Source organism: Ochotona curzoniae, unplaced genomic scaffold (genome assembly GCF_017591425.1).
Source record: "Ochotona curzoniae isolate NIBS_2020 unplaced genomic scaffold, NIBS_Ocur_1.0 patch175, whole genome shotgun sequence".
Lineage (NCBI taxonomy): Eukaryota > Metazoa > Chordata > Mammalia > Lagomorpha > Ochotonidae > Ochotona > Ochotona curzoniae.
Window position 1 is genome coordinate 854,685 of NW_024466723.1, and position 13,003 is coordinate 867,687.

Genomic DNA, 13,003 nt, shown 5'->3' on the forward strand with positions numbered 1-13,003 from the left:
TGCTGGTACAATGTTAGACAATCCAGCATCCCATTGTTTAAATATGTCCAACAGTTTCCTTGGGAGTCCATCTTAGATTTGGAAGTAGGGTTGCATACTGCATTGTATCTTTACATCTGGATATGATAGTTTCTATTACACAGCCTCTATATATTCTCTTTTTTTAAATTTTTTAAAAGATTTATTTTTTTATTATTTTTTTATTGGAAAGGCAGATATACAGAGAGGAGAGACAGAGAGGAAGATCTTCCGTCCAATGATTCACTGCCCAAGTAAGCGCAACAGCCAATGCTATGCCGATCCGAAGCCAGGAGCCTCTTCCGGGTCTCCCACGCAGGTGCAGGGTCCCAAAGCCTTGGGCCATCCTCAACTGCTTTCCCGGGCCACAGGCAGGGAGCTGGAAGGGAAGTGGGGCTGCCGGGATTAGAACCGGCACCCATATGGGACCCTGGCGCATTCAAGGCGAGGACTTAACCACTTGCGCCACCGCGCCGGGCCCAATATATTCTCTCTTTTTTTAAAAGATTTATTTTATTTATATTGCAAAGTCAGATATACAGAGAGGAGGAGAGACAGAGAGGAAGATCTTCCACCCAATGATTCACTCCCCAAGCAGCGGCAACGGCTGGAGCTGAACCAATCCGAAGCCAAGAGCCAGGGGCTTCTTCCAGATCTCCCACATGGGTGCAGGGTCCCAAGGCTTTGGGTAATCCCCCACTGCTTTCCCAGGCCACAAGCAGGCAGCTGGATGGGAAGCAGGGCTGCTGGGATTAGAACCGGAGACCATATGGGATCCCGGGCAAGCAAGGCCAGGACATTAACTGTTACGCTATTTCACTGGGCCCTCAATGTCTTCTCTTCCTGTAACCTTGCACATCCTAATTAACCTGTCTGGGTCTGTTTCCTCACTGTGAAATAACAGCATCACTTGCTACCTTCTTTGCAGGGTTGGTAAAAGGACCAAATGTATTAGGGGATGGAAAATATAGATGGTTTACAGTTGGTCAGCTACAGGTTAGTTTTATTCCTTACCCACTTCACTCGTCCAGGAACTTGTGTCCCCAGAGGGTGGAGTGACCGGGTAAGGGGATCACTCCCTAAAGCCCAGGAGAACTTCTGGACCAGGGACTGTGTCCTCAGAACCACCCCAAGTGGCATGTAACTACACACCCTCATATGCAGATATAAAATTTTCTGGAAACAGTGAGTCTGAGTTCAGCCCCAGGCCTCAGGGAAATGAGAGGGTGAAGGTGAAAAGGAGCTTCAAACCCAGCCCTAAGCCATCTCCAGAAAGGCAGGGCTGGGGTTGGGGAGCAGCCCTTGATCACAGGTGCCAAGCAGCAGCAACGGCTGGAGCTGAACCAATCCGAAGCCAAGAGCCAGGAGCTTCCTCCAGATCAGTTCTGGCGGTCAGCATTGCCTTGAGCTTTGGCTCAGACAGACTTGGCTTCAATGCTGGCTGGGTCACCTGCTGGCCAGGGACACTTGGGCGGGCCACTCTATCTCCAAGACTTCCCTGTGAATTCTGGCGGGAGACCCCAGGATGCTGGAGATGCACCTGACCTCACAGTGGGGCACCCAACTTCAGCTTTTTGGTTTTGTTTTCGGTTAAAAACAAACAAACAAAAAAGTGCTTCCTCCTCATCTCAGCACCCAGGGATGCACAAAGATTTCCAGATGTACAAGACAGACTTGCCACTAGACATTTACCTTCAATTCAACTAACTCAGAACAAGAAGACAGGGGTTGTGAGCAGGACTGCCACAGTCAATGACTACATGGGCCGAGCAGGATGTGGGGCCGCGCAGGCAGCTCTTGCTCCCTCAGTCTCCTTTTTTTTTTGGCCTCCTCCTTCCCTGGGAGGAACTGAGATCCGAAGGGGAGAGGTTTGGGCGGCAGAGGGGGCCTGGGCTGAGTTGGGGGGGGGAGGATCTCAGTCACCAGCCATGCTGCAAGAGGCACTGTCAAGGCATTTTGAAAACTCCTGACATGCCACAAGCTGATCACTGCCTTCAAGATGGGCAAAAGCAAGCAGGTGGTTATTTTGCAGGGCTCCAAGCAAGGATTAGGGAGCATCCAGTTTCCTGGGTTGGAGGGGAGCAAGGGGCCACCCGGGGGTAAAGGTCCTTATCCATCTAGGTTGAGTGTAAGAGGGCCGTGTGTTCAGCTGCTGTCCAGGTGCTTGGAGCTGTGCACTGCTGGTAACATTCCTGGAATTGGTTGATGGTGCGTGCCAGGCTCTTTTGGAATTTTCGGATGGCAAAACTGCTGATCAGAGTGAGTTACTTCTTGCTCAGGGTGTGGAGTTTCTGCAAAAACCCTCAAGGCAAAACTGAACATGAAGATGATACCTACAGGGTAAAAATCACCTCGTGAGTCACCCGTGGGACAGCTCTACTCAGAAAAGTTTTGTATTTTATATTTTCCACATTTATTTATATAGTGGCTCAACTGGCTAATGCTGGCAAGTGCCAGCATCTCATGTGGCCATTATTCATGTCCTAGCTGCTACACTTCCCGTCCAGCTCCCTGCTTATGGCTTGGGACACCACCTCCCAGGAGCTTTCTCCGCCTAGAGCTGGGGTGGGGTACACAGAAGCCCCTTCAGGAGGGTTTCACGGAGGAGCAGACACCGGAGCCAAGCCACGAGGACAGGCCCACGCCCACGAAGCGACCAGGCAGAGGGCCAAGGAGGCCGAGGTCCAGGCAGAGGCCAGCAGGGGAGAGTCGACGTGACGCGCACGAGCGCCAAGTGTGGACAGCTGGAGCGAGGCACGTCGCGCCGCCGCTGACTGGAAAACCTAGGGCCGCCCCCGTGACGATCAGGAGCTCACCACGCCACCTTCTCTTTAGGAAAACCGAGGAGCGCACTGCCCCGCAGCGCCTTCCCTGTACAGACCGCTCTCGCCCATAGCACAACCTCCCTCAGCTCTGATTGTTGGGGCGGTTAGCAAACAACCACACGGGGAACTAAGCCGGAATATGGGACAGCCCTGTATTCGCCATGCTGTGACCGACTGGCGGAAGAGGCGGAGCATGTAAATGAGAGGAGGCATTTGCACCCGGAATGCCGGGAGGAATAAATCAGTAAATTTTCTCCTTCAAAACGTGCAGAGTAGGAGGTGTAGAGCAGACCCTGACGAAGGGCAGGAGCGGTGCGAAAGAAACAAAGGTAACGGTGCTGACACGTAGGAATTGGACTTCTGACCGTGGGTAGAAAGTCTGTGAAAGGAGGACGGAAGGGGTGAGGCGCTATAAAACTTTATCGCTTCTCGGCCTTTTGGCTAAGATCAAGTGTAGTATCTGTTCTTATCAGTTTAATATCTGATACGTCCTCTATCCGAGGACAGTATATTAAATGGATTTTTGGAGTCTGGAGTTGGAATAGGAGCTTGCTCCGTCCACTCCGCGCATCGACCTGGTATTGCAGTACCTCCAGGAACGGTGCACCCCCTTGGGGGAAGTGAGTGTAGTTGCAACAGTAGAAATTTGTCTCTCCCTTGCCCAATTCTACTCTTCATATTTGCTACTTGCAATTCCCGCTAATCTATCTTAACACAATTTTCTGTTTTCTTAAGTTTTAGTTTTGTTATGTGTTTTCTTACCATGGGTTTTTTTGTGACCGTGCTACTGGTGTCTGGTCTTTAGAAAACTCCATATCGTCTTCTTCCTGAATAATCATACTCAGACCCTGTGTTTCCTCAAACCCTGAAGTCCTATTTAAAGAGACTGGTTTGTTTGATTCTGGTTTACTGCCATGAAATTTCCCAGGAGTTTTTGTCTCCAGAATAGCATTTCCTGCCCTTTCACTTTCATCTAGTTCTTTGTATACATCATTGTCTGTCTTTCCAACCAAAATAAATCTTTAAAAGGAGGATTAAACCCAGAAAGTGTAAAGGGCATGCATGGTGTGAGTGCTCTGTCATTCCGACTGCGGAAGTCGAGGGATGTGGGTTAACCTGGAGAATACAGCGCAGGACATAGAGCAGGCTCAGCTGAAGCAGAGAGCAGGTGCAGCCTGTGCTCAGACTGGGGCTCAGGGCGAATGGGCTCCAGTCCTGCCTGCCTTTGCTCCTCCTACCTCCCAGGCCTCCAGGACACAGGGTTTGCCTGTGAATGGAGGAACAATTCCTTTGAGGTTTCATCACTCAGTGTTATCAGCCCAGGGAGACCAGAGCAAATGTCCCCCAGGCTTCCCTGGGGCAAGAAGACTGTGAAGGTTTTACTGCCTGCAAATCCTCAGGCTGGGTAAGCCACTTGGTGCTGACCAGAGAGGAGTCTACTGGGGAGTTCTCCCTTAGAGGAAGGCTGGACCCACCTGTGATGTTGCTTGGGTCAGGGCAGGACTGTGGATTGTAAAATGCTGGGTTGTTTTCAGGTGTGTTCCTGAGGCTAAGAAAGACTGCTCCATTTGAGGCCTGGTGCGGTAGCGTAGTGGCTAAAGTCCTCACCTTGAACACGCAGGGTTCCCATGTGGGTGCCAGTTCTGAACCCGGCAGCCCCGCTTCCCATCCTGTTCCCTGCTTGTGGCCTGGGAGAGCAGTTGAGGATGACTCAAAGCCTTAGGATCCTGCACCCACGTGGGAGACCCAGGTGAAGCTCCTGTGCTTCAGGGCAGCACAGCTCCATTGCAGCCACTGCGGTCACTTGGACGGACGGAAGATCTTCCTCTCTGTATATCTCACCTGCCTGCACACCCACATCCCATATGGTGCCAGTTCAACTTTATTTTGCAAGATTGTCCAATTGTTTGGGCCCCTGAACACAAGTTTGAGACCCAGGTGAGTTCTGGCTCCTGGGTGTGGCCTAGCCTGAACTGCTAGACACAATTGGAGTATGTCTGTGCTCCCCCTCTCTGTGACTCTGGCTTTAAGCAAAGGAAGGGAGAGCAGGCACAGCAGAGTGGTCGACCCGTTCTGCTTTCCATCCTCTGACACGCAGGCTCTGGGTGTCCTCTACTGGCCTTGGGGCGTGGGCTGTCACGTCCTCTGTGTGCATCCAGGCCTGTTGTCCACTGCACAGGCATAAGCAACTAAGGAGGCGCAGTCACCAAGACACGCACTGGAACTCGGTGGGTGCCGTGGCCCAACCCGGCCTGGCCTGCACTCAGCCTGGCCTCGCTCATGTCAGTGTGCTGCAAAGTGGCCCAGGTTGGCCCATCCCCAGACCTAGCACACACATATGCCACCACTTGCTTCAGCCCGGCCTGGCATGCCCTGCCCCTAGACCCAGGCCCTTGTGGTCACCAGAGGGAGCTATGGCCTAGCAGGGAGCTGCCCCTACCAGGTCTGCTGCTGCTCCCATGTGCTGCGGCCCAGCTTGCCACGGGCCTGCCCCCAGTCCTAGCACGCACTGGTGGGTACGAAGGCCCAGTCTGACTGACCCAGATGCTAGCACAGCCTGACCACCCCATATCCAATTCTGATGAGAACCGGCAGGGGCTGTGGTCTAGCCCAGCCCATCCCACAACCGTTCTGGCTCTCAGAAGTGCCAGACCGAGCTCACGCATCCAGCACTCAGGTAGTGTGCCTCCTCTGTAAGGCAGAGGATGCACGTCGGGGCGCTAGGCTTTGCGTGTCCCGGTCTGCTGCTACAGCTATGTGTGGTTTGAACCAGGGGCTGATGAGCTCGCTGCCCAGCCACAGCCCCATCTGTCGACCTTTCAAATAAACACACGAATCTTCAACTCCCAATAGAGACAGAAACTGTAAGTAAAGGACAGAGGTTTAGAAAGGACACAGGGGCACCCTGTAGGAGAAATGGGGGGTGGGGTGCGAACGCGACAGTTGAGAGCTCTGGGTGGCATCTCAGCGGTGACAAGGAAACCCCTACCCGTAACTGATGCAGCGAAACAGCAGGAACAGCTCACAGCTGTGCTCAGAGGTCGGGAAGGCCGCTGGAGGCGCTCAGGGGGCGGGGCCCGAGCAGGTGGCGGGCGGGGACGTCAGCTCCGGGCGGGTGAGGAAGAGGCGGAGCATGCAAATGAGAGGCGGCTGCTGAGCCCGGGCATGCCGGGAAAAGCATGGCAGTCAACGTTATCGCCGAGAACGTGCCGAGTGGGAGGTGTAGAGCGGAGCCTGACGAGGTGCATGAGGAGTGTGAAGGAAAGAAAGGAAACGGGGGTGAGGGGTCGGGGTTGGGTCGTGACCGCGGGTAGAATGTGTGTGAGCCGAGTTGGGAAGCGGGAGGCGGGCATTGGGTGGGTATCGCTTCTCGGCCTTTTGGCTAAGATCAAGTGTAGTATCTGTTCTTATCAGTTTAATATCTGATACGTCCTCTATCCGAGGACAATATATTAAATGGATTTTTGGAGCCTGGAGTTGGAATAGGAGCTTGCTCCGTCCACTCCGCGCATCGACCTGGTATTGCAGTACCTCCAGGAACGGTGCACCCCCTTGGGGGAAATGAGTGTAGTTACAACAGTAGAACTTTGTCTCTCCCTTTCCAACCTTGCCACTAGTCTTTTGCTGATGTTTCTCCTGCAACCAATAATTGCTGCTGCTGCTGCTTCTCTCTTCCTCTGTCTTTCTTGCTTCCGTCCCAACAGCAACAGCAACTTACCGCCAACCACTGCAATATACTGCATTTCTCATACCAACCTCCTCCCACAATGCGCAGCCTCACACTCTTCCCTGCAACACTACGCTTGCAGCAACATGTCTTACACCCACTCTTTCATTACACACACCACCACCACCAGGCCTCACGCTGCCTCACACCAAAGCCCCACACTCCATCTGGCTCTCCCCTGGCCGCAGGCGAACCTCTCCTCTCCTCTCCTCTCCTCTCCTCTCCTCTCCTCTCCTCTCCTCTCCTCTCCTCTCCTCTCGCTTAGTCCTGCATTGCACCGTCTTCCCGCCCGAGTGCACTAACACAGTAGCGGGCAGCTGTGTCCCAAGTGGGGGACCTGCCTTGGACCCCGCAGTAGCGTTTTTTTTTTACCCCACAGCAAGGGTCTCCCGTCCTCCTCCCCACTCCCACAGGAAAAAAAAAAGGCACTGCCCCCTCCTAGCGTTGCCCGGGAAGACAGCCAACAGGCAGTGCCGGGGTCCGTCCAACACGCAAGAAGATGCTGAACACACACACCATTGCATTCATCTGCGCTGCGCCCATCATCCGCACTTTCAAGATGACAGACGCCCTTGCTTAAGGAAGCAGCCTTGCAGCCCCAGGAAGAGCCCAGCGGCATACAAAGCTGTCCCTAAATCCTTGCCTTGTGGGAAGCTGGCAGGTCTTAGCACAGGGAGAAGACATTCACGCGGAGCCTCGGTGAGCTTTGATTCGTTCCTTGTGACTCATGGAAAGCAACAAGAAAAGCCAGTGCTGAGGCCAGGGCTGCTCTCTTCTGTTGGCTTGTGTTTCAAGATTGGATTGGGAAGGCAGATCTACGGAGAGCAGGAGAGACAGAGCAAGATCTTCCACTTCCCAAGTGATCAACATGGCCGGTGCTGCTGCGCCCAGCAGGAGCCAGGAGCCAGGCACTCCCGCCAGGTCTCCCACGCGGGTGCAGGGTCTCAAGGCCTTGGGCCGTCCTTGGCTGCTGTCCCAGGCCACAAGCAGGGAGCTGGATGGGAAGTGGAGCTGCTGGGACGAGAGCCGGCACACGTTTTGGATGCCAGCGTATTCGAGGTGAGGATTTTAGCCGCTGAGCCACCGCGCCGGGCCCTCTTCTGCTGTTTTTAGCCAGGGGGAGGCACAAAGGGCAGATGACACCAGGGAATGCGGTCTGCCGCTTGGTGTTCCAAGGTTTGACACAAGCCCAGGTGTTCCGGGCTTGCGAATAGCTCCCTTGTCAACCACCGATGCACTCAGCTCCTTCATGAGAGACCCAGCTGAAGCCCAGACTTGACTGTTGGGAATCGACCGGTAGACGGAAGACTGCCCTGCTTCCCTCCGAGCTCCCTGCTCTGGTGGCCTGGGAAAGTAGTTGAGGACGCTCCAGCACCGGGACCCTGCACCCGTGTGGGAGACCCGGAGGAAGCTCCTGGCTCCTGGGTTTGGATGGTCTCAGCCCCAGCTGTTGCGGTCACGTGGGGAGTAAACCGTTAGAGGGAAGATCTTGTACTCTGTGTCTCCTCCTCTCTGTAGATCTACCTTACCAATAAACAGAAATAAAGTTTCAAAAAAAAAAAAATACAACCCCAGATAATCCCATAAATCTTTCTTTAACATTGCACATGCAGAACATTACTCAGTGGGAGATCCCACTCATTCTGCCAAACAGTCACAACGTGGTTGTTAGGCCAAGGCGGTGGGAAAAGGGATCTGGTGGGACTACATGGAGGCTCCTGGCTCCTGGCCTCAGATTCGCTGAGCTGCAACTGTTGAGGCCACTTGGGGAGTGAAACAGCAGATGGAACATTCTTCTCATGCTCTGTGAATCTGCCTTTCCAGTTAAAAAAAACATATGTCTCTTTTACTCTTTTACACACACACACACACACACACACACACATGTCATACACCCATGCCAGGCTGCAGTCCCTGCACGTAAGCGCTAGAACCAAGATAAGGAGCAGTCCAAACCAGTCCAGGTTGCCGTGGGTCAGGTCTGGGTGTGCGCAGGCCAGGCCGGGTCAGATCATGGCATCCGTTGGCAGACTGAGAGCCAGAAGGAGGTACAGGAGGGGCTGGGTCGGGCCGCAGAACGGGCCAGTTCACACTGGAGCCGGGATGGGGATCTGACTGTGCAAAGCTGGGCGATAGCCCCAACCGACATAAGCTCGAACTGGGAGCAGGCTGGACCAAAGCAGGCTGAAGCACCCCTGGTAGATGCCACGGTGAGATGAGCCATGCCAGTCTAGGGGCTGTGAGTGCTGTGTCCATGTGCACTGGGGGGTGGAGGGGTCCGATGGCGCTGGCTGGTTGGCCAGGACACTTCCGTCCACCTGCGAGGTGTGTGTTGGCTGGCTCCGTGAGCCCTGGAGGTGGGGAATCCAACAAGGCCTGTGCGATCTCTGGCCCAGGTCCTTGAGCCTGCCTGCACAGTGGGTGCCGTGTCCATTAACTTCAGCGGCAGGGGCTCCCCTGGGCCCAGGTTGCCTGGCCCAGGCATTTGGGCCCACCTGCACAGTGGATGCCAGATTTGTGATGCCTGGGGGCAGCCGTTCCCGTGGGCCCTGGGGTCGTCTGGGCTGGAATTTTCATCCTGACTGTGTGGTGGGTGCTGGGTTCGGGAGCCCCAGGGCTCAGATGTCCTCTGGGGCACAAGCTGCCTGGCCCAGGTCCCCGGGCCCACCTGCGAGGTGGGTGCCAGGCCCAGGAACCCCAGGAGTGGGTTTGCGGCAGGTCCTGGGCTTGGTTGCCTGGCCTGGCTCCTTGGACCCACCTGCGTGGTGGGCACTGGTTCTGTGAACCCCGGCATGGAGAGTCTGGCACGGCGGCTCTCTGGTCACTTGGCCTAGGTTCATGAGCCCCAGGGTGGGGGATGTGGCAGGGCACAGGACCTCGAGCGGGCACACGTTCCACCTGTGAGAACTGGTCTTCCTCGGTGTGAAGGATGGAGTGCTGGACCGCACGCAGACCATGGTGCACACAGCCCATTTTCCTGTGGAGGATATCTGGTCCCACGCCGAGAATAAGGAACAGAACCTATGGACGATTACCCCAGGCAAATGGGCAAATGATCACGGCAACTATCTGGACAACATGGAGACTCTAAGGTTGACTGTGCCAGCCAACGGACACTGGAAGGGACTTCTCCTCCACGGATCGGCCAGACCGACAGAGTTCAGAACTGTCACACGCACCTGGGCAGAACACTCACAGCATGGGTCACGCGGGGACCCTGAATGGAGATGGGGGGGGGGCTGCTCCCTGTCCTCGGGTCCCGCGATGGCTGGGAGAATGGGTATGACTTCTGGCCTTACTCACCCTTCTCCCCAGGCATGGGCAGAAGACACAGAAAGTCTGGGAACAACGATCACACCCATTTGGCCCTCACCCTGCATCCCTCCCGACCAGATCAACTCTGTAAACGCCACCTAAGGTCCTACTCCTAAGGACAGCAGCAGCGATGATGGCTTATGCATTCCGGTGCACTGGGCGGGCGCGTGGGGGGCGGGCTAGCCCTTCTCTCCGCACTCCACATCCCTCTGCCCGCTCCCGGGCCGCAGACGGCTCAGGACAGCCCCTGGCAGTCGTGGGGAGGGCATCCGTCCCGCGTGGGCAGCCGAGACGCCCCGACGGGCACCGGGCCGGGTGCTCGGGGCGGGCGGGTCCGTGGGCGGGGCATGCAGATGTCGGGGCTCGGGCCCCGCCCAGCAGCGCGTCCGAGCCGCGCGCGAGTGGAGACGAGGTTTGGCGGCGGCGGCCGAGGAGGAGCGGGAGGAGCGGGAGGAGGTGGCGCGGCAGGCGCGTGCGCGGGCGGGTGCGGGGTCGGGGTCGGGGTCGGGGTCGGGGTCGGGGTCGGGCGCGGGGTGAGCGTGAGTGTGAGGGGCAGGGTGTGTTGGTGTGTAGGGCGCGTTGTGTTAGTGCGGGTATCGCTTCTCGGCCTTTTGGCTAAGATCAAGTGTAGTATCTGTTCTTATCAGTTTAATATCTGATACGTCCTCTATCCGAGGACAATATATTAAATGGATTTTTGGAGCCTGGAGTTGGAATAGGAGCTTGCTCCGTCCACTCCGCGCATCGACCTGGTATTGCAGTACCTCCAGGAACGGTGCACCCCCTTGGGGGAAATGAGTGTAGTTACAACAGTAGAACTTTGTCTCTCCCTTTCCAACCTTGCCACTAGTCTTTTGCTGATGTTTCTCCTGCAACCACTAACCGCTGCTGCTGCTGCTTCTCTCTTCCTCTGTCTTTCTTGCTTCCGTCCCAACAGCAACTTACTCGCCAGCCACTGCAATATACTGCATTTCTCATACCAACCTCCTCCCACAATGCGCAGCCTCACACTCTTCCCTGCAACACTACGCTTGCAGCAACATGTCTTACACCCACTCTTTCATTACACACACCACCGCCACCAGGCCTCACGCTGCCTCACACCAAAGCCCCACACTCCATCTGGCTCTCCCCTGGCCGCAGGCGAACCTCTCCTCTCCTCTCCTCTCCTCTCCTCTCCTCTCCTCTCCTCTCCTCTCCTCTCCTCTCCTCTCCTCTCCTCTTGCTTAGTCCTGCATTGCACCGTCTTCCCGCCCGAGTGCACTAACACAGTAGCGGGCAGCTGTGTCCCAAGTGGGAGACCTGCCTTGGACCCCGCAGTAGCGTTTTTTTTTTACCCCACAGCAAGGGTCTCCCGTCCCCCTCCCCACTCCCACAGGAAAAAAAAAAGCACTGCCCCCTCCTAGCGTTGCCCGGGAAGACAGCCAACAGGCAGTGCCGGGGTCCGTCCAACACGCAAGAAGATGCTGAACACAGACACCATTGCATTCATCTGCGCTGCGCCCATCATCCGCACTTTCAAGATGACGGACGCCCTTGCTTAAGGAAGCAGCCTTGCAGCCCCAGGAAGAGCCCAGCGGCATACAAAGCTGTCCCTAAATCCTTGCCTTGTGGGAAGCTGGCAGGTCTTAGCACAGGGAGAAGACATTCACGCGGAGCCTCGGTGAGCTTTGATTCGTTCCTTGTGACTCATGGAAAGCAACAAGAAAAGCCAGTGCTGAGGCCAGGGCTGCTCTCTTCTGTTGGCTTGTGTTTCAAGATTGGATTGGGAAGGCAGATCTACGGAGAGCAGGAGAGACAGAGCAAGATCTTCCACTTCCCAAGTGATCAACATGGCCGGTGCTGCTGCGCCCAGCAGGAGCCAGGAGCCAGGCACTCCCGCCAGGTCTCCCACGCGGGTGCAGGGTCTCAAGGCCTTGGGCCGTCCTTGGCTGCTGTCCCAGGCCACAAGCAGGGAGCTGGATGGGAAGTGGAGCTGCTGGGACGAGAGCCGGCACACGTTTTGGATGCCAGCGTATTCGAGGTGAGGATTTTAGCCGCTAAGCCACCGCGCCGGGCCCTCTTCTGCTGTTTTTAGCCAGGGGGAGGCACAAAGGGCAGATGACACCAGGGAATGCGGTCTGCCGCTTGGTGTTCCAAGGTTTGACACAAGCCCAGGTGTTCCGGGCTTGCGAATAGCTCCCTTGTCAACCACCGATGCACTCAGCTCCTTCATGAGAGACCCAGCTGAAGCCCAGACTTGACTGTTGGGAATCGACCGGTAGACGGAAGACTGCCCTGCTTCCCTCCGAGCTCCCTGCTCTGGTGGCCTGGGAAAGTAGTTGAGGACGCTCCAGCACCGGGACCCTGCACCCGTGTGGGAGACCCGGAGGAAGCTCCTGGCTCCTGGGTTTGGATGGTCTCAGCCCCAGCTGTTGCGGTCACGTGGGGAGTAAACCGTTAGAGGGAAGATCTTGTACTCTGTGTCTCCTCCTCTCTGTAGATCTACCTTACCAATAAACAGAAATAAAGTTTCAAAAAAAAAAAAATACAACCCCAGATAATCCCATAAATCTTTCTTTAACATTGCACATGCAGAACATTACTCAGTGGGAGATCCCACTCATTCTGCCAAACAGTCACAACGTGGTTGTTAGGCCAAGGCGGTGGGAAACGGGATCTGGTGGGACTACATGGAGGCTCCTGGCTCCTGGCCTCAGATTCGCTGAGCTGCAACTGTTGAGGCCACTTGGGGAGTGAAACAGCAGATGGAACATTCTTCTCATGCTCTGTGAATCTGCCTTTCCAGTTAAAAAAAACATATGTCTCTTTTACTCTTTTACACACACACACACACGCGCACACACACGTATGTCATACACCCATGCCAGGCTGCAGTCCCTGCACGTAAGCGCTAGAACCAAGATAAGGAGCAGTCCAAACCAGTCCAGGTTGCCGTGGGTCAGGTCTGGGTGTGCGCAGGCCAGGCCGGGTCAGATCATGGCATCCGTTGGCAGACTGAGAGCCAGAAGGAGGTACAGGAGGGGCTGGGTCGGGCCGCAGAACGGGCCAGTTCACACTGGAGCCGGGATGGGGATCTGACTGTGCAAAGCTGGGCGATAGCCCCAACCGACATAAG

The 13,003-nt window shown here is 55.7% G+C and overlaps 3 non-coding genes across 3 annotated transcripts; all 3 read left to right on the forward strand.

Annotated features, from left to right (window-relative positions):
• Positions 1 to 3,264: 3,264 nt before the first annotated feature.
• Positions 3,265 to 3,455, forward strand: LOC121166613. The gene has a single exon (XR_005885443.1). It is a non-coding gene; the product is annotated as a U2 spliceosomal RNA (small nuclear RNA).
• Positions 3,456 to 6,205: 2,750 nt separating this feature from the next.
• On the forward strand, positions 6,206 to 6,396 carry LOC121166603. The gene has a single exon (XR_005885434.1). It is a non-coding gene; the product is annotated as a U2 spliceosomal RNA (small nuclear RNA).
• Positions 6,397 to 10,480: 4,084 nt separating this feature from the next.
• Positions 10,481 to 10,671, forward strand: LOC121166615. The gene has a single exon (XR_005885445.1). It is a non-coding gene; the product is annotated as a U2 spliceosomal RNA (small nuclear RNA).
• The last annotated feature ends 2,332 nt before the right edge of the window (positions 10,672 to 13,003 follow it).